General features: G+C 48.7%; 1 protein-coding gene across 2 annotated transcripts in view; it reads right to left on the bottom strand.

The window, feature by feature from the left end:
• Positions 1-25115, bottom strand: part of INSYN1 (inhibitory synaptic factor 1) — a 91381-nt gene that overhangs the window by 37459 nt on the left and 28807 nt on the right. The window lies entirely within an intron of this gene.

Genomic DNA, 25115 nt, shown 5'->3' with positions numbered 1-25115 from the left:
ACCCCCCAAACATGAAGAACTTTGTCAGTGACAGAATCAGAATCAGAGCGAGAGAGAGATTCCAAGTGATTTGTGAAAAACCCAGGCACTGTAATTGTTAAAGAATAATATAGAGTCTCACAAAGGAAGTCCCAGTGTAATAAGTGCACTAAACCAGGCAGCTTTCTGCTGATCCCTTGCCAAAGAGAAAAGTATTCCATCGTGAAATTAGTCACGAAATTACGGGACATCTCAAACTGCTAAGGTAGGGAAAGGGCTAATGTGCTCATACCCAATTCCCACCCCTACCTCCAAACTCCTGCTTTCAGTGTGAAATTAATCACCGATTTACCACTCAGATCAAGCAGCGTGCTAAACTGATCATGCGAAAACCCAAGAGCTTCCTGCCACATCTGGAAGGCATTTCAAAGCGCAGGTGGACTTGTGCTCTAGTAAGCAAGGCCATTTCACAGCTGTATTTCATGGACCATTAAAGGGAAGCTGCTGGGTGGAACAGACATGGCTCTGGAAGGTTAGCCAAGGTTAGTGGGGGGGAGTGTGGCCTAGTGGCAGGAACAGGGGACTGGTACCCCAGACTTATGTTCTATTCCCAGCTCTCTGTGTGATCGTGGGTAAGTCACGTCCCTGCTCAGTGCCTCAGTTTCCCTATCTGTAACATGCAGATGATGATACTTGGTAAAGTGCCTACAGATCAGTGGTTATATAAGAGCTAACTGGGTTATGTGGTGGAGAGCCATTCGCTACCTGTCAAGTCTCAGAGCATGTCTGGAGCTGAGTGAGCACGGATGCCTTCAAGGATGCAGCCTGATGGTGCTTGGTTTTTCGCCTTGAGGAATCCCTAGCATTGTTCATCCACTATTCAGCGTCTGCCCTTCTGACTCCCTGTCTGGTCTGGTGACCAGTGCCTTTCCTACCCACCATGGAGTCTATGTTAAGTAATAGTTCTACAGCACCTATCTGGGGCTTTGCAGCTGGCACTGTGCCACCTGGATCCTCATAGTAGCAGTGGGTCTTCCTGCTACAAACCATTTGGTTTTCACTCCTGTGTTCTAAGCACAAGAAAACACTACAACACTGATCAGTTACCCTATTTTAAATACACAGGAATACGTTACACACACCTATTGACTAGACAACCAGCATCACTACAAAGAAGAATGTTTGTAAAATCAACACCCTGGAGGAAAGAGCATGGGAAGAAAATTCATGTTAGATTAGGGTTCTCGGTATTCTACTTCTAAGGACTCTGGTATTGCACACATGGAAAAATACCAATTATTTTTTGAGAGACATTTCTTAAAAAAAAAAAAAATTATTTTTCTAAATTCCCCACAAAAATATTTTGGGGTTTTTTAAATGAAAAAATAAAACCAAAATCCCCCTCTCCCCGATTTGTTTTATGAAAACCCTTTTTAGGTAATTTTTTTTTTAGCATTTTCAGGATAAAATTTTGGTTTTCAAAAACTGTTTTGGGTCAAACAAGATCTGAAAATTTTTCCTGCAAAATGATCAGTTTCCAGATTTTCATTAAAAACAATAGTGCAAAATGAAAAATTTCCATTGAAAAGCCATTTTCTGCAGGAGAGGGAGCTTCAAAGAAAAATTTCAACCATCTGAAGCTATTTTGCGAATGTTTCTGCCATCCCAATGGCAAACGGTCTGATGTAGCGCAGGTGAAAGGAAACTCCTGGTGCATGCCATTGAGGCAATGAAGTCACTTTGCCAAGTTCCTGTCCCTGAAAAGATGCTAGACGTTGCAGCGTGGGCTACTTTTACTTTCACAGCAAAGCACTGCCCAACATAGGTGGGGATCACTCACACACAAGGTAGCACTGCAGTGTCTAGACAGAAGAGCAGGTGGATATAACAGGATACTGCACTGTACAATAGAAAGACACATCGAATTAACATGGCACTTCTCAAATGGAAAAGCACAGCATGGCCCTATCTGGAGAGGACTTGGTACAACAGCACACAGCAGGACTGGACAACATCTGCTGCATGACTTCCACTCAGACACTACCCAGCACGACACAGTCTGGAACCCGATCAGATTCAGAACAACATGGCAGGACCAGTTGTTGCCCAGTGCTGCTCTTTCCAGATACAATACAACTCAGACAATGTGCCAGTTTTGCAATGCTGCACGGCCCGGAGGGGACTTGGACTCTGCCCAGCATTGCTCTGTCCAGATACCAAATCACTGGGATATTGCTCAGCGCTGCCGAAGTGAGATGCAAAAATACTTGAAAACAGCTCCACAGATTTCAAAGGCAATAGCCCCATTCAAACAGACCACTGCACCAGTCTGTCCAGGTCCAGAGACCAGAGAGGACTTAGAGACGATGCTGCACCGTCCGGAGAGGAAGTCACCCAGATACAGCCCAGCACTGCGCTGCCCAGACAGGAGATCACCCCGACACTGTCCAGCACTGCGTGGCCCAGATGGGAGATCACGCCGACACTGCCCAGCACTGCACTGCCTGGACGGCAGATCACCCTGACACTGCCCAGCACTGTGCTGCCCGGATGGGAGATCACCCCGACACTGCCCAGCACTGCGCTGCATGGACGGGAGATCACCCTGACACAGCCCAGCACTGTACTGCCCGGTTTGGAGATCACTTCAACAGCCCAGCACTGCGCTGCCCAGATGAGAAATCACCTTGATACAGTCTAGCACTGCACTGCCTGGATGGGAGATTGTCCCAATACAACCCAGCTCTGCCCTCCTTGGACAGGAGATCACCTCAACACAGCTCAGCACTGCTCTGCCCAGATGGGAGATCACCCCAACAGCCCATCACTGCGCTGCCCAGATGGGAGATCATCCTGATACAACCCAGCACTGCGCTGCCCGGACGGGAGATCACCTCGACACAGCTCAGCATTGCTCTGCCCAGATAGGAGATCACCCCAATGCAGCCCAGCATTGCGCTGCCCAGACGGGAGATCACCCCGACACTGTCCAGCACTGTGTGGCCCGGACAGGAGATCACCCCGACACTGTCCAGCACTGCACTGCCCAGATGGGAGAGCACCTTGACAGCCCAGCACTGCGCTGCCACATGAGAAATCACCCCGATACAGACCAGCACTGCACTGCCTGGATGGGAGATCATCCCAATACAACCCAGCACGGCACTGCGCGGACAGGAGATCACCCCAACACTGCCCAACACTGCACTGCCTGGATGGGAGAACATCCCGATACAGCCCAGCACTCTTCAAAGAGCAGGGCACTGGGTATAGTTGTGGAACTGTCTGTCAAGTTTGGGGAAGTCAGTGGGACTCTGTTCTACAGAATTAGGCAGGACCCAACACACAAGATGCAGGCTAGGGAGCCTGGAGGCCCCAGTCAATTTCCAGCTGTGCCACCTATTCTCTATGTGAACTTGGGTAAGTCATGTCCTCTCTCTGGTCCTCAGTTTCCCATCTGCGTCATGGGGGTGATCACTCCCCCACCTCTGAGGACTATGGGTGAAAAACACTGCCACATGCTGGCACACTGCATCAGACACTGCTCTGCCTTTGCCCTCATACAAGGATGCCAGACTGCAGGCGTCTCTGACAACGCCCTGCCCCCACCATGCTGCCTCAGTTAATGGCACTTCATCAGCAGCAGCACCAGGGAACGGTTCCCAGCAGCACCAGGGAACGGTCCCCTATGCTGTCCTGCTGGGGCTGGAGGAGGAAAGCCCTACCGGGGGGGCAGCACCAAGCTCTCCTGGACTCCTTTAGCTGTTCTCCAGTTAATCTTCCCAATTCCGTTCCATTCAAGGATTCCATTTACAAGGCCCTGAAAGTGCTATGGCAGAGATACTGATTGGGAGCCACAGGGAATCTCAGCTTCCACGTAGGACTGGGGTCAGCCAGCTTGGTGCACTACGATGGTGGGTTTCTGTTTGGAGGGAATTCAGGGCTCATGAGAGGGAGGGACCTGAGAGCGCTAGCACAGACCAGAGCCAGGCAGAGGCTTATAGGTCGGAGCTGTGCACTTCCATATGAAGATCTGCCAACACACCTCCGCTCTGTCAATGCACCTAGATCTTGACCTCGTGTACCCGCTGCTATTGCAGCCCTGGGCTCCCCACAGCTGTGCCCATGCAGTCCAGTCCTGACCCACAGCACATTCTGCTGCTCTACTTTTGGATCCCCATAGCTGTCCCAATGCACAACCATCCTGACCTGCAGATCTGTCCCCCACTTCACTTTGCCAAAGTCCCAGCATCCTGACCCAGCTAGACCCAAAGCCCACACCCAAGCCATGGGAGATGCACTTAGGGTCAAGTGCCCCTGATGCTTATCCCTCCCCTCCATTACTTATACAGCAGTCAACAGACCTTCAGCCACAGGTGCAGCCCTGGCTTTGGGAAATGGGGTGAGGAGGAGCTGGGCATTGATGACTGCTCCTGAGGCAGGAACAACACACTGTGGTGCCGGGGCAGTGCAAGGCTGAGCATCACCATTCCGCAGTACATGCTTCCCGCAACATAAGAATATAAGAATGGCCATACTGGGTCAGACCAAAGGCCCATCCAGCCCAGGATCCTGTCTGCCGACACTGGCCACTGCCAGGTGCCCCAGAGGGAGGGAACCTAACAGGTAATGATCTAGTGATCTCTCTCCTGCCATCCATCTCCACCCTCTGACAAACAGAGGCTAGGGACACCGTTTCTTACCCATCCTGGCTAATAGCCATTAATGGACTTAACCTCCATGAATTTATCTAGTTCTCTTTTAAACCCTGTGATAGTCCTAGCCTTCACAACCTCCTCAGGCAAGGAGTTCCACAGATTGACTGTGCGCTGTGTGAAGAAGAACTTCCTTTTATTTGTTTTAAACTAGCTGCCCATTAATTTCATTTGGTGGCCCCTAGTTCTTATATTATGGGAACAAGAAAATAACTTTTCCTTATTCACTTTCTCCACACCAGTCATGATTTTATATACCTCTTTCATATCCCCCCTTAGTCTTCTTTTTTCCAAGCTGAAAAGTCCTAGCCTCTTTAATCTCTCCTCATATGGGACCTGTTCCAAACCCCTAATCATTTTAGTTGCCCTTCTCTGAACCTTTTCTAATGCCAGTATATCTTTTTTGAGATGAGGAGACCACATCTGTACACAGTATTCAAGATGCGCGCATATCATGGATTTATATAAGGGCAATAAGATATTCTCCGTCTTATTCTCTATCCCTTTCTTAATGATTCCTAACATCCTGTTCGCTTTTTTGACTGCTGCTGCACACTGCTTGGACGTCTTCAGAGAACGATCCACGATGACTCCAAGATCTCTTTCCTGATTAGTTGTAGCTAAATTAGCCCCCATCATATTGTAAGTATAGTTGGGGTTATTTTTTCCAATGTGCATTACTTTACATTTATCCACATTAAATTTCATTTGCCATTTTGTTGCCCAATCACTTAGTTTTGTGAGATCTTTTTGAAGTTCTTCACAGTCTGCTTTGGTCCTAACTATCTTGAGCAGTTTAGTATCAACTGCGAACTTTGTCATCTCACTGTTTACCCCTTTCTCCAGATCATTTATGAATAGGTTGAATAGGATTGGTCTTAGGACTGACCCTTGGGGAACACCACTAGTTACCCCTCTCCATTCTGAAAATTTACCATTTATTCCTACACTTTGTTCCCTGTCTATTAACCAGTTCTCAATCCATGAAAGGATCTTCCCTCTTACCCCATGACAACTTAATTTACTTAAGACCCTTTGGTGAGGGACCAGCTTTGTGTCATCTGCAAACTTTATTAGCACATCCTCACTTTTTGTGCCAAGGTCAGTAATAAAAAAGATTAAATAAATTTGGTCCCAAAACCGATCCCTGAGGAACTCCACTAGTAACCTCCTTCCAGCCTGACAGTTCACCTTTCAGTATGACCCATTGTACTCTCCCCTTTAACCAGTTCCTTATCCACCTTTCAATTTTCATATTGATCCTCATCTTTTCCAATTTAGCTAATAATTCCCCATGTGGAACTGTATCAAATGCCTTACTGAAATTGAGGTAAATTAGATCCATTGCGTTTCCTTTGTCTAAAAAATCTGTTACCTTCTCAAAGAAGGAGATCAGGTTGGTTTGGCACGATCTACCTTTTGTAAAACCATGTTGTATTTTGTCCCAATTACCATTGACCTCAATGTCCTTAACTACTTTCTCCTTCAAATTTTTTTCCAAGACCTTGCATACTACAGATGTCAAACTAACAGACCTGTAGTTACCCGGATCACTTTTTTTTCCTTTCTTAAAAATAGGAACTATGTTAGCAATTCTCCAGTCATATGGTACAACCCGTGAGTTTACAGATTCATTAAAAATTCTTGCTAATGGGCTTGCAATTTCATGTGCCAATTCCTTTAATATTCTTGGATGCAGATTATCTGTGGCCCCCAATTTAGTCCCATTAAGCTGTTCGAGTTTGGCTTCTACTTCGGATGTGATAATATCTACCTCCATATCCTCATTCCCATTTGTCATCCTACCATTATCCCTAAGCTCCTCACTAGACTCATTAAAGACTGAGGCAAAGTATTTGTTTAGATATTGGACCATGCCTAGATTATCCTTAACCTCCACTTCATCCTCAGTGTTTAGTGATCCCACTTCTTCTTTCTTTGTTTTCTTCTTATTTATATGGCTATAGAACCTTTTACTATTGGTTTTAATTCCCTTTGCAAGGTCCAACTCTACATGGCTTTTGGCCTTTCTTACTTTATCCCTACATGTTCTAACCTAAATAAGGTAGCTTTCCTTGCTGATCCCTCCCATCTTCCACTCCCTGTACACTTTCTGCTTTTTCTTAATCACCTCTCTGAGATGCTTGCTCATCCAGCTTGGTCTACAACTCCTGCCTATGAATTTTTTCGCCTGTCTTGGGATGCAGGCTTCTGATAGTTTCTGCAACCTTGACTTGAAGTAATTCCAGGCCTCCTCTGTCTTTAGATCCACAAGTTCTTCAGTCCAATCCACTTCCCTAACTAATTTCCTTAATTTTTGAAAGTTACCCCTTTTGAAATCAAAAACCGTAGTCACAGATCTATTTTTGTTTATCCTTCCATTTAGTTTGAACTGAATTAGCTCATGATCGCTCGAACCAAGGTTATCCCCTACAACCATTTCTTCTATGAGGTCCTCACTACTCACCAAAACCAAATCTAAAATGGCATCCCCTCTAGTCGGTTCAGCAACTACTTGATGAAGGAATCCATCAGCTATTGCATTTAGGAAAATCTAAGCCCTATTATTATTACTAGCACTTGTCCTCCAGTCTATATCTGGGAAGTTAAAATCTCCCATGATCACACAATTCCCAATAGTATTTACTTCATTAAAAACATTAAAGAGGGCGGTATCCATATCCAAATTGGATCCCAGTGGTCATCTTCATTGTGTCTTCCACTGCTTGGGTCACTACCATTGCTGCCTCTGTATCTGTCATAGCCTTCCCATCTAAGTCCTCTTAGTCTGGGAAACACAAACCAAACCAAAACATCACCACCCACAGCAAAACAAACCCCCAACGAGCACCAAAACACTGCCAGACCACCACACACTCCCTTCACTAGCCTGTCTGCTCCTCTGCCTGGCTCTCTTAGTCTTCCCCCCAAACTCCCCTTGCAAACTCCCACTCAAACGCCCCTGTTTACAGCTCTGTTTGCTGGCTCCTGTGCTGCTGCAGCTGTCTGTGCATAGCAAAGGAGGAAGGCTCTGACCCTCCTTGGTTTGATTTACTCTCCAGGGGACAGGGGGAAGGACCCTTCCGGGCCCTTGTGTCCCTGTCACAGGTTCAGAAATGACTCGTCTCTCCTGCTCTGGGAGCCCTGTTCTCATGTGGTGTGTGTGAGAGCATGAGAGAGGACGTGATTGGAATGGAGACTTGAAGGTGCTTCCCCTTCCCTTGATCACTGCAGCAATCTTCCCTTCTCTTACATCCCTTCACTTTTACAACCAGCCTTGCCTTTCCCCTGGCTGAGAAGCTCAGTGATCAGCTCAGCCAAGCTTGCCCTCACCCCACCCTTTATCAGGTTCCCCTCTTGTCTGGCCATGGATACAGATGCTGCTCTCGCTGGTGTGCAAATGGCAGTGAGGTCCCCAGAGGGTGCCTGGCTCTGCTCAACAGGGCGCTCTTCCCTTGGCTTAGGGGACCAGCCAGCCAAGGGAGCAGGAGCAGTCACAGGCATGGCAGGAAGTAGCTGACCTATGGCCAGGATTTCACTCCAGCTATGAGCACCAAGGAGGCCAGGTGGTCCAAGAGCTCCAAGAGCAGAAGTAACAGCCAACCCAGATCAGACCTGGGTTGATCTAGCTCAGTGTTCTGTCTTTGATAGTAGCTGCTTCAGAGGAATGTGTAAGAGCCCCACAGTAGTAGATGTGGGATAATCTGCCCCCCATATTAGAACTCCTCTGATCTCTAATAGTGAGAGATTGGCTTAAGTCCTGCAGCATGAGGTTTAATATCTCTGCCAGAATTTTTATTATCATTAAGGATGATAATTCTGGATGGTGTTGATCATAGAATCATCATAGAATAGCCATGGAAAGCTCCAGTCTGCTTTGAATCTTGTTACATTCTTGGCCTTGTGACTTCCTGTGGCAGTGAGTTCCACAGTCTAATCACACTTTGCATGCAAAAGTATTCTTTTCATTGTTTTCCTGGACTTTGGTAGCCAGGAAGCTGTGACCCAGCATGATTTCATTTCTCAAAGGTGAAGGAAGGTTTTAATCCTAGGAGCCTTCAGTTATTGGTATTGCGAGAGCCATTTTGTCATAAATTCCACCCCACCCACCAGCCTTTCCCCAACTTAACTCATCTCCTTTATGGACTAAAGAATTCTATCTATTACTAGGGCAATTTATAAATCAGTGCTACCTCCTCAGCTGCAACAGGGCATTCAGTCCAGGTCTCTTCCCCTTCGAGATCACACAGTGGAAATAACAATGGTCCAGAAAAGGGCAGCAAGCACAAGGAGGGGCAACCCCACTGACCATACCATAGTCACTGAGTCATTTGTCTTCTCAATACCCCTGTTATTGTTTCCACGGGGCACTGAGACACAGAAATTTAGTCATTCATCCAACTTACACAGAACGGGTAGGGGAGTTAAACACACATCTCGTGGTTCCTAGTCCAGATCATCCTTCCTTCCATTTGCGAGCTGAAGGCTAGGATCGCTAGAAGTGTATAAAATAGCCCAGGTGGCCAGCTGGGGTCCTCTATGTACCAAATCCCCTGATTATGTTACACATCCCCTAACACAACACCGGGAAAGTAAAGGGCAAAGTCCTGTTCTGCTCCCCCTGAGGTCGATGAGAGCTTTAGCATTGTCCTCAATAGAGGCAGGTCTTATCCCTTAATACGGCCTAAAGGGAATGGTTCTGTGTAAGCAGCTGTCCTCTCCTGAATGGCTCTGAGACTTGGGCAAGGCCCCTCCCCCCAGATGATCCATGCATCTGCACCGGGCAAGAATGTGGATGATGAAAAGTCCATTCAGAGGCATTCTGCTCACCCTTGACATCCTGGGCAGTGGGTCTCCACAGTGGATCATGTGCGTGTTACCACCACAAACAGGGGCATGGTCATTGCACGGCCTAGATTCATACAGCCAAAACAACACATGGCGGGAAGCAGCAGGCTCTGCTTCCCAGTATAAGGCAGTAGCCAGCAGTGGGCAGCCATTTGAGTGCCACAGAGTGGGGCTAAGAATTAACTCCCAATACCCCATTGTGTTTCAGCACTTTTGCAAAAGAGTGAAGCCCTTTTACTGGAGTTTTGCTCCTCTTTTCAGAGTAGGTACCACGGGATTCACCTCTGGAACTCCCTGCCACAAGATAATGTTGATGCAAATAGTCGACTGAGCTTTGTTTTAAAGGATCTGATTGTAGCAAGGTCTCAGTTGGTCCACCGAGCTGCTGGGGGGCAGTGGGGAGCTACTGCCTTGCCAAAAGGCCTTGGTCACACCTCTCCGTCGACGGGGAATTAGTGGAGGGAGGTGTGCTATCGCAGTTGGCGTTATGCCGGAGTACTGGCCAGAGTCCATGGCACACCCCTCAGGCAGGGGAGCGCCAGCAAGAGTCCATGACGCACCCCTCAGGCAGGGGAGCACTGGCAAGAGTCCGTGACATGCCCCTCAGGCAGGGGAGCGCCGGCAAGAGTCCTTAGCACTTTAGTGGGGTTCTGCCACCCTGACGTGGGGTGGCAGGGGTAGGGGAACACAGGCCCACCCTACTCCACTGCGTTCCAGCCAAGGGCCCTGATAGGTGCAGGAGGAGAGGGTCCCGCCACTGGGTCAGCAGGGATCCGTCTGCAACACACTGATCAAACACTAACTCACCTCACTGTCCAGCTCCGCCCCGGGCTACTTCCTACCCAGTCTCTCAAGTGGGTCCCTCTGGTTCCTCCAACTCGTTGGGGTATTCAGCCGCCGGTAGCCCTGGTAACTCCAGCTCACCCTGAGCGTCAGGCTCACTCGGGCTCGGGGCACTTCCCGGCTCCTCCAGTTCCTTGGGGTACTCTGCAGCTGGCAGTCCTGGTAGCCCGAGTCCTTCCTCTGGGTCAGGCTTCCCCTGGCCCAGTGCGTCTCCTGGTTCAGCAGCGGCGTCTACTGGAACAGCGAGCAGCTTGTGTCTGTCTCCCTCCCTGGTCCTTTTTCCACTGGGCAGGGGGTGGAATAAGCTTGGCCTGGCCCCACCCACTCAGGCTGAGAGAGTGGCTCTTTACCCTCTGGTTTGGAGGAAGGCCACCCCGGCTCCCTACACTGATGCTTATTAGAATATGCTCTGCTCTTATACTAGCAAAGATAGGGGCTGTCACTTCTCATACTTAAGAGCATAACTCAATCACTAGGAGAAGTTAGAAGAGAATTCCTCCAGAGTATGGTACTGCTGAACCAGACAAATGCTTGATTGGTGGAAAGGGTGTCTGCCTCTGAAGCTGTAGCCAATGGCCACTCTCGGAGACAATGAGCCCAGACTCAGTGGACCACTGAGCTGCTCTACCATGTTAAGTCGGATGTTCCTGTGCAGTCTTATAGCAAATGGGACCATCCTGCTAGCCATTTCTGTTACCTTTCCCTGGACCTTTTCAGTGTTAAAAGCTCTCCATCCAGGAGGATGATGCAGGTAGCTGTTCTGCAGCTAAGGAGAAGCCGTTGTTCTTTGTAATGATTGTATTTCCTGAGCCAGTGGACAGAATGTTGTGCATTTTAAAATTAATTAATTAATCAATCAATCTTCTTTTTTGTAAATTCTTGCCAAAAGTTCAAAATTTTATCTCTTCCCTCCCTGCCCCCCCCCCCCCACACCAAACTTTTGGTGTTTTCACTCATCAGGTTTTGATTTTTCCCCTTTCCCTCCATTTTCTCCTTTTTCTGCCGTTTTCAAAGGCAAAACATTTTATGCAACCTGAAACAAGAGTTTTCAACTTTCTGAGTCACTGAGAATTTTTAAAAAATTAATTTTCAGTTCATCCAAAATTATTTCCCCCCCCCCCGATCTTTTGAAATTGCCAGTGAACCGAAAAATCCATTCTTCACCCCGCTCTACTTCTCACAGTCCTATTTGTTTTTCCCACTCACAGAAGCGAGGCAATTGAGGATGATGGTTGATAGCTGGGGTGCAGCAGCGATTGTGAATACACCACTCACAGCTGCCTCTCTGTTCTCTTGGGCTCCCACTGGGTGCTGTATCCATTTGTCTCCCACCTTATACTTAGATTGTCAGCTTTTTAGAGCAGGGACCAACTCTTTGCTAAATGTGTATATAATGCGGCCCGGATCCCTCAGTCCTTCAGTCACTACCACAATATAAATAAATAACAGTGTCACCAGCAAAATACTCCAGCCACTCACTGGCCACCTGCCCTTTGGCCAGTCCTGTAACCCACAGTTTGCTTATTTTTAGGTTTTTAATCAAGGTTTTATTGTCTGCCTCTCAAATCTGCTTGGGCTTTAGTCACAAGCCCAACCTGGTCACTGGCCCACTTTCAAAAAGCTGGAGAGGCATAATTTCCCCCGACAACCCATGCTGGTTTGCCCCTACTAGGCTGTGCAGTACTCATCCCAATGAATTGCTACCATCACATCTTTCTTCACAGTGGTCACTTAGCCCAGGGATTTCTTGCCTAACATTTTCAAAATCTGTCTGCCTGAAGGTGGACAGCTAACTTCCCAGTAAGAAGCCACCTTGTGATAAATGAAGGGGGGTGGTAGCTCCCTTTTATGGACACCCAGCCAGCCAGTTAGCTAAAAAATCCCTCTTAGTAGCTGTTCTCTACTTGCTTTACCTGTAAAAGGTTAAAAAGTCCATAGATAAAAGGAAGGGAGTGGCAGGGTGGGCTCTAGGTTTTTTGCCGCCCCATGCAAAAAAAATTTTGGCTGCCCTCCCTTTTTGGCCAGAATGCTGCCCCTGGAAATGTGCCACCCATGGAAATGTGCCCACAGGTGCCGACTCCGTGGGTGCTCCGGGGCTAGAGCACCCCCGGGGAAAAATTGGCTCCCCACCCCCCCGCCCCAGCTCACCTCCGCTCCGCCTCCTCCCCTGAGCACACTGCCGCTGCTCCACTTCTCCCCCATCCCCGGCTTGCCATGTAACAGCTGTTTTGCGCAGCAAGCCTGGGAGGGAGGGGGGAGAAGTGGAGCGGCAGCGCACTCAGGGGAGGAGGTGGAACAGATGTGAGCTGGGGCAGGGAGCGGTTCTTCTGCCCCCCCCCAGGAGTTCCTTCCTGTGGCCCTCCCCATGTCCCTCCCCCCAGCTCACCTCTGCTCCTCCTCCTCCCCTGAGTGCACCGCCGCTCCACTTCTTTCCCCTCCCTCCCAGGCTTGCTGCACGAAACAAGCCTGGGAGGGAGGAGCGGAAATGCGGCGTGCACAGGGGAGGAGGTGGGGCTGGGGATTTGGGAAAGGGGTTGGAATGGGGGCAGGGAAGGGACGGAGTTGTGGCAGCAGTGGGGGGCGCGAGCACCCACCGGTGCCGGGTAAAGTTGGCGCCTATGAATGTGCCGCCCCTGGAAATGTGCCACCCCAAGCATGTGCTTGCTTTGCTGGTGCCTAGAGCTGGTCCTGGGGAGTGGGCACCTGACCAAAAGAGCCAATGGGAGGGCTAGAACTTTTTAAAATTGGGAAAAAACTTCCGCATTGTCTGTCTGTGTTGTTCTCCCAGAGAGCAGAGACAGGGCTTGGGCCAGTTATGAAAAATCATCAGATCATACCTATAAACTACTCATTTGGAATCCCAGATATGGAAGTAGATCAGGAAATGTCTAGGAAAACGCAATTAGGTTTATCTCTTTTATTTCTTTATGGCTTGTGGACTCCTCTGTGCTAACCCAGGTGCTTTTGTTTTGTTTGTAACCTATAAGCTGGACCTCAAGAAAGCTAAAGCTTCTTAATTTATGTATTTGCTCTTTTTAAATCTAGCAATAGCCTGAGTTTTGAGATTTTTTTTCTTTTTTTTTTAAATAAAGTTTACCTTTTTTAAGAACAGGATTGGAGTTTTGTGTCTCAAGAGGTTGGTGCACATGTTGTCTAATTAGCTGGTGGCAACAGCTGATTTCCTTTGTTTTATTTCTCAGCTCTTCCCTGGAGGGGGAGGGGTGTGAAAGGGCTTGAGGGTACCCCACAGGAAGGAGTTCCCAAGTGCACCTTCCTGGGTTCTCAAAGGGGTTTTTGCACTTGGATGGTGGCAGCATCTACCCATCCAAGGTCAGAGAAAAGCTGTAACCTTGTGAGTTTAATACAAGCCTGGAGTGGCCAGTATTAATTTTTAGAATCCTTGCACGTCCCCCCCTTCTGCACTCAAAGTGCCAGAGTGGGGAATCAGCCCTGACACGCCTGTACTGCAGACGTTAAGCATCTGCTTCATTCTCTTCTCCTGTTGTTTGGGGTAATCAGCACTTCTGAAAATCAAGATGCGTTTTATTCAGCTGCCTATCTCTGGAGTTAGGTGGCCGATTTGAGGATCAGTGCCCCCAGTTTCAACATTTGTCCATTTGCCTGGGGAGGTTGTGGAAGCTCCATCATTGAAGATATTTATGAGCAGGTTGGACAAACACCTGTCAGGGATGGCCTAGATAATATTTAGTCCTGCCATGAGTGCAGAGAACTGGACTAGATGACCTCTCAAGGTCCCTTCCAGTCCTACACTTCTATGGTTCTATGAATCTATAAATATAAGTGATGACTGCTGTAGGGGGACTGGACTCTGTCCAATTCAGTGAGATATCTTGCTCAATATTTCTGGTTACAAAACATTGCAGAAAGAGCTATTGAAGGCTTGCGAATGAAACTCATGGAGCTGAGTTTATATTACAATCTTAGTTGCACTGTGTACTGAGCCTACTGTACACTTTAGGAATAGATGCTTGGGTTATAGCTGTGAATCTACTCAAGGTATATCTAAGCTATAAAGTAACTGAGCCAGATCTGCTCTGAGTTACAGTGGTGTAAATCAGAGGCACTTCACCGATTTCAGTGGAGTTACTCCAGATTCACAGCTGTGCAATGAATGAAATAAGACTCTGGCTCACTGGGTCTAATACTGGAGACATTGCCATTTTCTGTTGTCTTTGCCTTGTGTATTCCTTGCCATGGGTTCAAAACGGTACCATTCTGATTAACTAGCATTTTACACTTAGGGGCTTTAATAGAGGGAAATTGGCAGTAAGGGTACAGTGTTCACATGGTGTTAAACCTAAGAAAATGTGACAGAGCACAGGCCTTAGAAAACAACCCCCAGCCCCTTCATCAATCAAACAGAGCACCCAGCAGAGCTTCTGACACCACCCTGGAAAACCGACAAGCCAAGAAGCAGCAGAAAGCAAAAACCCTCCACATTCTGCTTGTGAGAAGGTAGAAACAGGAGGGTTCCCCTGTGGCTGTGATTCCTTCTATGGCGAGGTCACTGGTGGTTGGTCCAACCAGTCCACGCACCCCAACCCTACCCCTGCCAATTACAGTCCTGGCTCCTGAGTGTCAATGGTTGGGCAGGTGCCAATTGGCTGTGCAGCCAGGCTGGGGGACCCAGAGAAGAGAGAAGAGTCAGCCAAAGCCCTAGGGGCACTAACAAGCTTGGGTTTGCTGGGTGTTTGAGTGAATCAGAGGTCTATGGCCCAGGCAAGCTCATGAGAAAGACTGTGTGCCTGATTTTTGCAACTAAATTATGCAGACCCAAGAGGTTTGGGTACACTTTGGAGATGTGGAGCAGTGATGCTGGGATTCTGGTTTGGCTCATACAGATAGAGGGAGTTTGGACAACTCAGATCTGGAATTTGAAGGTGACCTAACGTCCAGGTGATGGCTGGTTCCAGTGCTTCAGTTCCGATCCACTGTCAACACACTATCTAAAGCAAATGGCTGATGCTTCGGGAGGAGGGATGGCCTAGTGGGGAGCAGGCGGGCCTAGGACTCAGAAGACTTGGGTTCAGCTAACAGCCCAGCCATAGACTCCTTGTGGGACCTCATGCAAGTTTCTTAACCCACTCTGGCCTTTGTTCTCCAGGTGTAAAACGGGGGTCATGCTCCCCTACCTCCCAGCAGAACTGTGAGGAGAAATCCATTCATGTTTATTAGGGTCCCTGTAAGGATCTAGCCAGGCAGACACTTCCTCCTTCCCTAAGGTATCTAGGGGGGACTGATTGTCACAGTAGATAGGCACCAATAGCAGCCTGACCCCAGAAACTAGGTGCACCAGTTTCCTCTGGTGCAAAGCAAGAGATCCTTTACTTCACAGCTAGCCCCCAAAACCAGAACATGAGAGCCATTGGCCCTGTGCCAGGATCCGTCCCAGCTGGGAGCAGAGTGGGGCTTTTTCTAGACTCCATTAGCAGCAGGCCATTGCTCACCTTTCAGCACGCATGTTGCTCCTGTAACAAAGTTTAATGAGCGGGAAGCAGAGCTGGACTGCCATGGCTGCCAGCCTGGGTCAGTGCCCGCAGCACACTGCCCGAATACTAACTGGGCCTGCATGTTTGTGATAAAACAATGCGGGAGGAGAGTGCCGCCCCAACAAGCCCCCTTCCAGGCCCCCGTTCGCTGAGGCATCGGCTCCATGAAATCCTGGGCTGACTGAGTAATTGAAGGGTTACCAAAGAGGGAAGCCGCCCAGTAAGCGGCTTGATTACCAATCTGCTCTCACTGACCCCCTAGTAGATTCAAGATTCCTAGTGGGGTGTGTAGGGGACTGCCAAATTCCCTTGGAGCAAGAGAGCACTGCAGCCACGGCAATCAGTGGCTGTCAATGCAGAGCGGAACAAAGCCGTCGGAGACAGGTGAGCAGGGCACAGAAATATGGACAGCACACAGGGATGAGTTCCTGAGCTCTGGGTGTGCAGGGATCAGGGACTGGGAGAGCAACCAGGAGAGGACGTGCAAAGGGAATGCAGAAGAAATTTGCTCAATGGACGCTCCATCCAGAAGAAGTGGAATGCCCCCCTCTTCCCCACCATCGTGTACTGTCAGCACTGGATAGCACCTGGGGCTGGCAATCTGGAGACCTCGGTTCCAGTCAAGGCTCTGCCTCTGTGGTACATCTACACACCCAAAAAAAGCCCAACAAAACCCATGTTACCAAATCTCAGAGCCTGGGTCAACTGACTTGGGCTCACAGGGCTCAAAAGAGACATTCCCACTTTGGGCTAGAGCCTGGGCTCTGAAACCTGGGGAGGGGAGAAGGTCTTGGAGCCCAAGTGTCTACACTGTGACAAAGTTCCTCCTCTGCCTTGGCGGGTCCTGAGCTTATTGGCAGATTTGCTCACCTCAGAGATTCATGGCAGCACTCAGTTTGGCCACTTTTGCTAGTGGCTCAAACTTGCCGTTCACTCAGCTAACCTCATCACTGGCCAGCATGGGGAAAAGGAAGTAGAACAATCCCTGCAGTCTCTGCTGGTCCACCTAGTGGGTCGGGGGACAGGCCAGGGACCTTCCCCTCTGGTGGGACCCACAGTCCAGGTCAACTCCTCCTGTATCCAATAGGGAGTTGGGGAGATGCGGGAACCCGGGCCTGCCCTCTACTCCGGATTCCAGCCCAGGGCCCTGTGGATCACAGCTGTCTATAGTGTTTTGTGTAACACCTGTGTGACAGCTACAACTCCCTGGTCTACTTCCCCATGGCCTCCTCCCAACACCTTCTGTATCCTCACCACAGGACCTTCCTCCTGATGCCAGATAGCATTTGTACTCCTCAGTCTTCCAGCAGCACACCCTCACTCTCAGCTCTTTGTGCACCCTTCACTGACTGAAGTGAGGTCCTTTTTAAACCAGGTGCCCTGATTAGCCTGCCTGTCTTAATTGATTCTAACAGCTTCTTAATTGGCTCCAGGTGTCCTAATTAGCCTGTCTGCCTTAATTGGTTCCAGCAAGTTCCTGATTGTTTTGGAACTGCCCCTCTTACCTTACCCAGGAAAAAGGGACCTGCTTAACCTGGGGCTAATATATCTGTTTTCTATCACTCTCCTGTAGCCTTCTGGCCCGACTCTGTCACAACTGTTATTTGGAGTCCCCCAGCACAAGCCCCATGAGCCTGAGCCCATTAACCCAGGCTCTGAGACTTGCTACTGCAATGGCTTTTTTTGCTGTGTGGACGCAGCCTCTCTGACCCTGGGCAAGTCACACACAGCCAAACTTTGCAAAAGTGGCCTCTGATTTTAAGGCTTCAGTTTTCGGGCTCAATCTAAGGTGCCAAGGTGGAGCTGGGTGGGAAGCGGGTTTCTCAGCTCATGACAATTTTTGAGATAGTAAAAAATGTTCCTGACCCAGATCAGGAGAAAAAGTCAAAAATCTGGAAAATCTGAAAAGAATTTTGATCTGGGTCAGTCAAAATGATCAAGTCCAATAGTCTATTTCATTTTGATTTTGAGCATTTTTTAAAATGGTTAATTTCTTAGCTTAAATCTTACTCTAATTAGCTTACATTTCTGAACAAAACATTGTTTCAAACCAGAAAATTATAATTTTTCTCTAAAACATTTAGAGAATTTCAAAACTCTTTTTTCCGAGTCAAAAAATTAATCAGAACTGACACTGGTTTTGACAAATCGGCATTTTCTGATAAAAAACATATGTATTGGGCAATTCCTGGCCAGCTGTACACTGAGTGCCAGAGATCGGCAGCTCCCACTGACATCTACAGCAGTTCTGGTTACCCAGCATCTCTGACATGCAGGGCTCTGGGGTGTCCGATCAAGCACCGTGAGCTGAAGCACCTAACGTCAGACATCACTTTTGAACTTGTAGAGCTAGTTTCCCCACCTGTCAAAGGAAGCTAGTGATCCTCGCTTGTCTCTGGGAAGAGCTTGGGGATTTATGGACGCAAAGCTCAAGAGAATTGCCAAGTGTCATTATTATCATGTCAGAAATACCAACTTGCTGGGGCAGAAGGAAGTTCCTCCCACATCAGACCCTCTGCACACAAACACACATTCACACATTTTTCCTGTCAGGCCACACCAGGACCCCAGTTTGCAAACATGGGTGTATGAGTTAAGGCCCCCAATTCCCTATCTGGGGGTTGCCCAGCTCCCCATCTGAGGTGGGCTCAGAGGGGTTTGAGCTCGAATTTCCCCCGAGTTCAGGAGCTGTGGATGTGGGAGTCTGGTGCTGGCCCATCTTTAGCATTGAAAACCTACAGCCAGATGTTTAACAGGGCTCAGCGCTGGCACCGACAAGAAGAGCCAGGCTCTAGAGCTAGTTCAAGGCCAGATCCTTCTCAAGAGGCCCTGCTGATGTAGAAGGGACCACAATGTGTTGTGATCTGTCTGAGAAACCCTTTTGTGGACGTGCTTGAAGCCTCCTTGTAAGTGCTGGTTGTCAAGTGAAGCAAATGTGGGTGCGAGCTTGAAAGCTGGTGCCAGGCACAGCTGGCAACCTCCTAAACCACCAACAGATGGATCTGCAAACATCCAAAATGGAGCTTCATCTGCTTTAAAGGAAGCCACCCCATCTGCTCCCCGGCTCTCACTGCTACACCGCTCCAGAGCAAGGCGCAGGGATGGAGGGGCATTTAAAACAGCTATCTTCCCAGCTCTGCTGACTGTGAGGTCACCTGTCAGCATGGTACGAAGCTGGCGGGGGGTCTGATAGTTCAAAACCACAGTCACAGCAGGGGTCCAGAGCACCTGCAGCCTGCACTGAAGTCAGGGGGAACCCAATGGCCATCAGATCAATAAGCTCCAAGGCTCTGACTTTTTGTAAGTCTGTGCACTTGCACTGGGAGCTCCAGCCCTTCTGAATACTAGCCCCCAAACCAGTTCCCATCTGGACTGGCCTACCCCTCACTGGCAGGCTAATTAGTGCAGTTTGCTTTCTTTGCACACCTGCAGCACTGTGGAAATCAGCAGATGAATGGGCCTGCCCCCGTTTTGCCAGTGAGCTCAGGAGTGGTCCCAGCACCTGTGCAGGGCTTTGACTGGCTTAACTCTGCTCCCGCTGATATCCTGGGGAGCCTTACCATTAACCTCAGTGGGAACCACACTTCCCCCAGCTCTGTGCACAGCTTCCTTAGCCATACTGTTCAAACCAGCATTATAATCAGACCTAACAATGTAACCTGGAAAATTCATTCATAGATGCTTACCTCCACCAATCAACAGGGAGTAAACAAGATCCAGCTTTTCGGGTCAAGGGCCCTCCCTGTCTGCATTTCCCGAAATCCTTCCACAGGAGGTGAAGCGTGGAAACAAGTAATGATGGGTAAATGATTAATTGGAGCTTTTTTCTCAGTGAATGGTGAGTAGATGGGTTTCTGTTACACTGTCTCGCAGCATGATTGTGCTATCTTGTCTATTCCAGTGTATTAGAGTGCGCCGGATCATTTGCGATATCAGCAGCTGTTATGCAGTTAAACATCATTTACACAGCTCTCTAACATGTGATTAGAACAATAAGCCATCTTTTCACCATTTACTTTTCAAAGCAATTTCTACTCATCAGCTATTGATTGCAATATTATTACGGGATTTATTATAATAATGGTAACATTTCTGGAGCGCCCATCAGCCAAGGATCTTGGAAGGCTTAGGAATGGTAAATAGTTCTCCCAGCACCCCAGAGAGGTAAGGAAAGTATTAAAGCCAGTTCACAGATGGGTAAAACACAGCCAAATTGTGAGCACCCGGAGCAGTGCCTGGGGAAATCACACTGATTACATAATAAGGTGCCCCTCAGCATGAGTAAGGATCAGAATCTGCCCCACAGAGATTAAGAGGTTTGGTTGTCAGGGGCCAGATCCTCAAAGGTACTTAACTGCCTAACTCCCACTGGTTTCTAAGAGAGTTAGGCACCTACATACCTGTGAAGATCTGGGCCCACATGTCTTTCCATGAACTTGTCAGTGGTTTTCGTGCCATTCTTCCCCGTTCCTCCCTCAGGGAACGGATGGGTAGGATCCCCTGGGGGACTAACATGAAGGGGAAAGGAGTCCAGGAGAGCTGGCTGTATTTCAAGGAATCCCTGTTGAGGTTACAGGGACAAACCATCCCGATGAGTCGAAAGAATAGTAAATATGGCAGGCGGCCAGCTTGGCTTAACGGTGAAATCCTAGCGGATCTTAAACATAAAAAAGAAGCTTACAAGAAGTGGAAGGTTGGACATATGACCAGGGAAGAGTATAAAAATATTGCTCGGGCATGTAGGAATGAAATCAGGAGGGCCAAATCGCACCTGGAGCTGCAGCTAGCAAGAGATGTCAAGAGTAACAAGAAGGGTTTCTTCAGGTATGTTGGCAACAAGAAGAAAGCCAAGGAAAGTGTGGGCCCCTTACTGAATGAGGGAGGCAACCTAGTGACAGAGGATGTGGAAAAAGCTAATGTGCTCAATGCTTTTTTTGCCTCTCTCTTCACTAACAAGGACAGCTCCCAGACTGCTGCGCTGGGCATCACAACATGGGGAGTAGATGGCCAGCCCTCTGTGGAGAAAGAGGTGGTTAGGGACTATTTAGAAAAGCTGGACGTGCACAAGTCCGTGGGGCCGGACGAGTTGCATCTGAGAGTGCTAAAGAAATTGGCGGCTGTGATTGCAGAGCCATTGGCCATTATCTTTCAAAACTCGTGGCGAACGGGGGAAGTCCCAGATGACTGGAAAAAGGCTAATGTAGTGCCCATCTTTAAAAAAGGGAAGAAGGAGGATCCTGGGAACTACAGGCCAGTCAGCCTCACCTCAGTCCCCGGAAAAATCATGGAGCAGGTCCTCAAAGAATCAATCCTGAAGCACTTACATGAGAGGAAAGTGATCAGGAACAGTCAGCATGGATTCAGCAAGGGTAGGTCATGCCTGAATAATCTAATCGCCTTCTATGATGAGATTACTGGTTCTGTGGATGAAGGAAAAGCAGTGGATGTATTGTTTCTTGACTTTAGCAAAGCTTTTGACACGGTCTCCCACAGTATTCTTGTCAGCAAGCTAAAGAAGTATGGGCTGGATGAATGCACTATAAGGTGGGTAGAAAGTTGGCTAGATTGTCGGGCTCAATGGGTAGTGATCAATGGCTCCATGTCTAGTTGGCAGCCGGTGTCAAGTGGAGTGCCCCAGGGGTCGGTCCTGGGGCCAGTTTTGTTCAATATCTTCATAAATGATCTGGAGGATGGTGTGGATTGCACTCTCAGCAAATTTGCGGATGATACTAAACTGGGAGGAGTGGTAGATACGCTGGAGGGCAGGGATAGGATACAGAGGGACCTAGACAAATTGGAGGATTGGGCCAAAAGAAATCTGATGAGGTTCAATAAGGATAAGTGCAGGGTCCTGCACTTAGGACGGAAGAACCCAATGCACAGCTACAGACTAGGGACTGAATGGCTAGGCAGCAGTTCTGCGGAAAAGGACCTAGGGGTGACAGTGGACGAGAAGCTGGATATGAGTCAGCAGTGTGTCCTTGTTGCCCAGAAGGCCAATGGCATTTTGGGATGTATAAGTAGGGGCATAGCGAGCAGATCGAGGGACGTGATCGTTCCCCTCTATTCGACATTGGTGAGGCCTCATCTGGAGTACTGTGTCCAGTTTTGGGCCCCACACTACAAGAAGGATGTGGATAAATTGGAGAGAGTCCAGCGAAGGGCAACAAAAAGGATTAGGGGTCTGGAACACATGACTTATGAGGAGAGGCTGAGGGACCTGGGATTGTTTAGTCTGCAGAAGAGAAGAATGAGGGGGGATGTGATAGCTGCTTTCAACTACCTGAGAGGTGGTTCCAGAGAGGATGGTTCTAGACTATTCTCAGTGGTAGAATAGGACAGAACAAGGAGTAATGGTCTCAAGTTGCAGTGGGGGAGGTTTAGGTTGGATATTAGGAAAAACTTTTTCACTAGGAGGGTGGTGAAACACTGGAATGCGTTACCTAGGGAGGTGGTAGAATCTCCTTCCTTAGAAGTTTTTAAGGTCAGGCTTGACAAAGCCCTGGCTGGGATGATTTAATTGGGGATTGGTCCTGCTTTGAGCAGGGGGTTGGACTAGATGACCTCCTGAGGTCCCTTCCAACCCTGATATTCTATGATTCTATGATTCTCTGTCTACACTGCACATCAACGCAGGTTTGAGGGGCCTCCAGGTGCTCCGAGCCCCCAGTTGCCCCCAGAGTACAGGACATGGGTGACAATATATCCTAGGATCAGTCTACCCCAGAGGTCATGCTGATGGCATCTAAGAGGTGCAAACAGACACTCAGTTATGGCAAGGGAAGGCTCTGCAATGAAGAGCACTAAAAAGATCTATTAACCAGATCCAGTTCAGCAATAAAAGTAGAGCCAATGGAAAAACCACAAAACAAGGCAGCCCCGGCATTATAGGCATAACAACAGCTCCCATCATCTGCAAAGAGTGGGGAGGTCTGATCCAGATGTCAACTTTGCAATAAGTTAATTAGCTAAGCCCCATAAAGCTCGCTGTGAGACAAGCATTACTGCGTCAGAGCTGATGGGTAAACTGAGGCACAGAGCGTTTAAGGAGTGACCCAAGGTCACACTCTGCGGCAGTGACAGAGCCAAGAATGGAGCACTACCATGCTGACACCAAAGGCCCCACATGTTGGGTGCTGAGCACAGACAGTGAAGAAACACTCCTTCCCTAACAGAGCAAAGTCAGGGGGCTAGGTGGAAATTGGAGCAGCAGGCAGGGGGTGTGAAAAGGAGCTCAGAGTAGCTACACAGAGCCTGGAGGAGCCAAGCAACTGGGGAGGGCAGAGGGACTGGGTGAGGTGAGTTGTGCTCCCAGAGCCAGCCAAGTGTGCAGTGATCTCTCCTTCCTCTCAGTTTGTGTCGGCAGCACAGCTGCTGAGAAGGAAGCTCTCTCACACCATGAGAGACCATAGCCAGCCCCTGACCTCCCCCTCACTGGGTTATGAACATGGCAGAAGACACGGAGCCCCATTCAAATCCTATTCAAAACACAAACTAAAGGAGCTTGGGGTAGAGGGAACCATCACACTACTTCCTACTGGGGCAGCTCTCTGTGCAGGAGATGCCAGGGCTGGAACAGCAGAGACTGCTGCAGGTCAGGACTGATGTGTATCAGCAGAGTTGGGTGGGATCTCCAGTGATGGAGCAGCAGGGTAGCCAGGGGTTGTGGGTCTGGGACTGAGGGGCATCTGCAAAGCAGGGTGGAGAATCCAGGATTTGAAAACCAGAGGGTGCAGTGGGCAGAGACCAACCTGCACTACGCCCAGGCTTACAATCCCACATCACTGAACAGCCCCCCTATTTGGAACAGCTCCAAATGAAGTCAAAAGGGTGTGGGGATTGATGGACTAAATGCCCGTGCCTGAGTTTCCTCTGGAGTTTTGCCACGGGTTGTGGAGAAGGTAATTGCAAGCTCACAAGCAGCTTTTGGGGCCTGTCGCGACCATTCCCATGGTGCTGACACATGGCACTGCTGCCCCGACAGGGCCCAGAGAGGCACCGCGTTGATAAGGGTTAGTCAATTTGGAAATGCCAGCACGGAAGCCCATTCATTACCTGCCTCCCCGCTTTATCTTATTTCAAATGTGTGATCTCAGTCAAAGATTTAATAATCATTTTCCCTACACATAATACAGCCCTTTCTTGGAGTTCTGGGGAATAATTATATACACAAAAGGAGAGAGGGAAAGAAAGGAGAGGAGAGAGAGGGAGAGAAAAAAAGACTGTTAAAATATAATCAGGAATAAAATGGACACCTAAAACTGCACGGGAAATTTACCAAGATTAATACATGAGTGGCGGGGTATAAGAAGGTGGCACCTCCCTTTTGGATAATACTGTTAAAAATGCATGGATAAAACTGGGAGGGATTTTATAGAGATGGGCCTGAACTAGAATCCTGCATCTGAACACCCCTGAACTCTGCTGAAACGCAGATCTGGGTCTAGACTTCACAGCTGCCCCGTGTCTCAGTAGCAGGCTGAACTAACCAACAGACCTGAATGCAGAAAGGCCATTAGGAAGGCACCATGGTCCAGCGGATAGCTACCAGGCCAAGCTGCTAAGCAAACGTGACTTCTAACCCTAGTCTAGCCACTGATAGGCTTTGTATCCTTAAGTAAGTCATCTCTGTCTAGCTTGCTTAAAAGACTGAAAACTCCTCAGCACAGGACCTGTTTCTCACCGTGTGTTTGTACAGCATCTACCACCCTCAGGCCTGGTGGTGCTACCATAGCACAAATAAAGATGTTGACATCTAGGACTGAAGCGCGTGACTCAGGCTCATTTCTAATTTACAAGATAGAGACAGGCCCAAACTGGAACCATTTATCCCAGCCTGCCCAGGCCTTGTGTGTGAGTGTGTGGAGGGGACAAGTGAACATGATCCAGAACCAGACTCATTTCCGGATTTACAAAACCAAAATCCAGCCAGCACATTTTTCACTAAATCAAAGCCAAAAGCCACCCCCGCCACCCCCACCCCCCATTGCAGAACGGTTGTCTGTCTCTGTAGAGTTCTACAGCACTCCGCTGTCGTAGGGTAAGGAGTTTCATAGATCCGCTTGTGAGCTCTACAGGAAATATCATAGAGCACAAAATGCCTCTTCATATCATCCAAACACTGAGTGAAGGTGCTCTGAGTACCAGGGAGACAACTTAATGGGTCACTCTCAGGTTCAAAATCCCAGGACAGATTTTCAGCTGACATAAATTGGCCTAG

This window comes from Natator depressus, chromosome 10, assembly GCF_965152275.1.
Source record: "Natator depressus isolate rNatDep1 chromosome 10, rNatDep2.hap1, whole genome shotgun sequence".
Taxonomy (NCBI): Eukaryota; Metazoa; Chordata; order Testudines; family Cheloniidae; genus Natator; species Natator depressus.
Note: the sequence above shows the minus strand (reverse complement) of the source record. Positions and strands in the feature narration are given on the sequence as shown.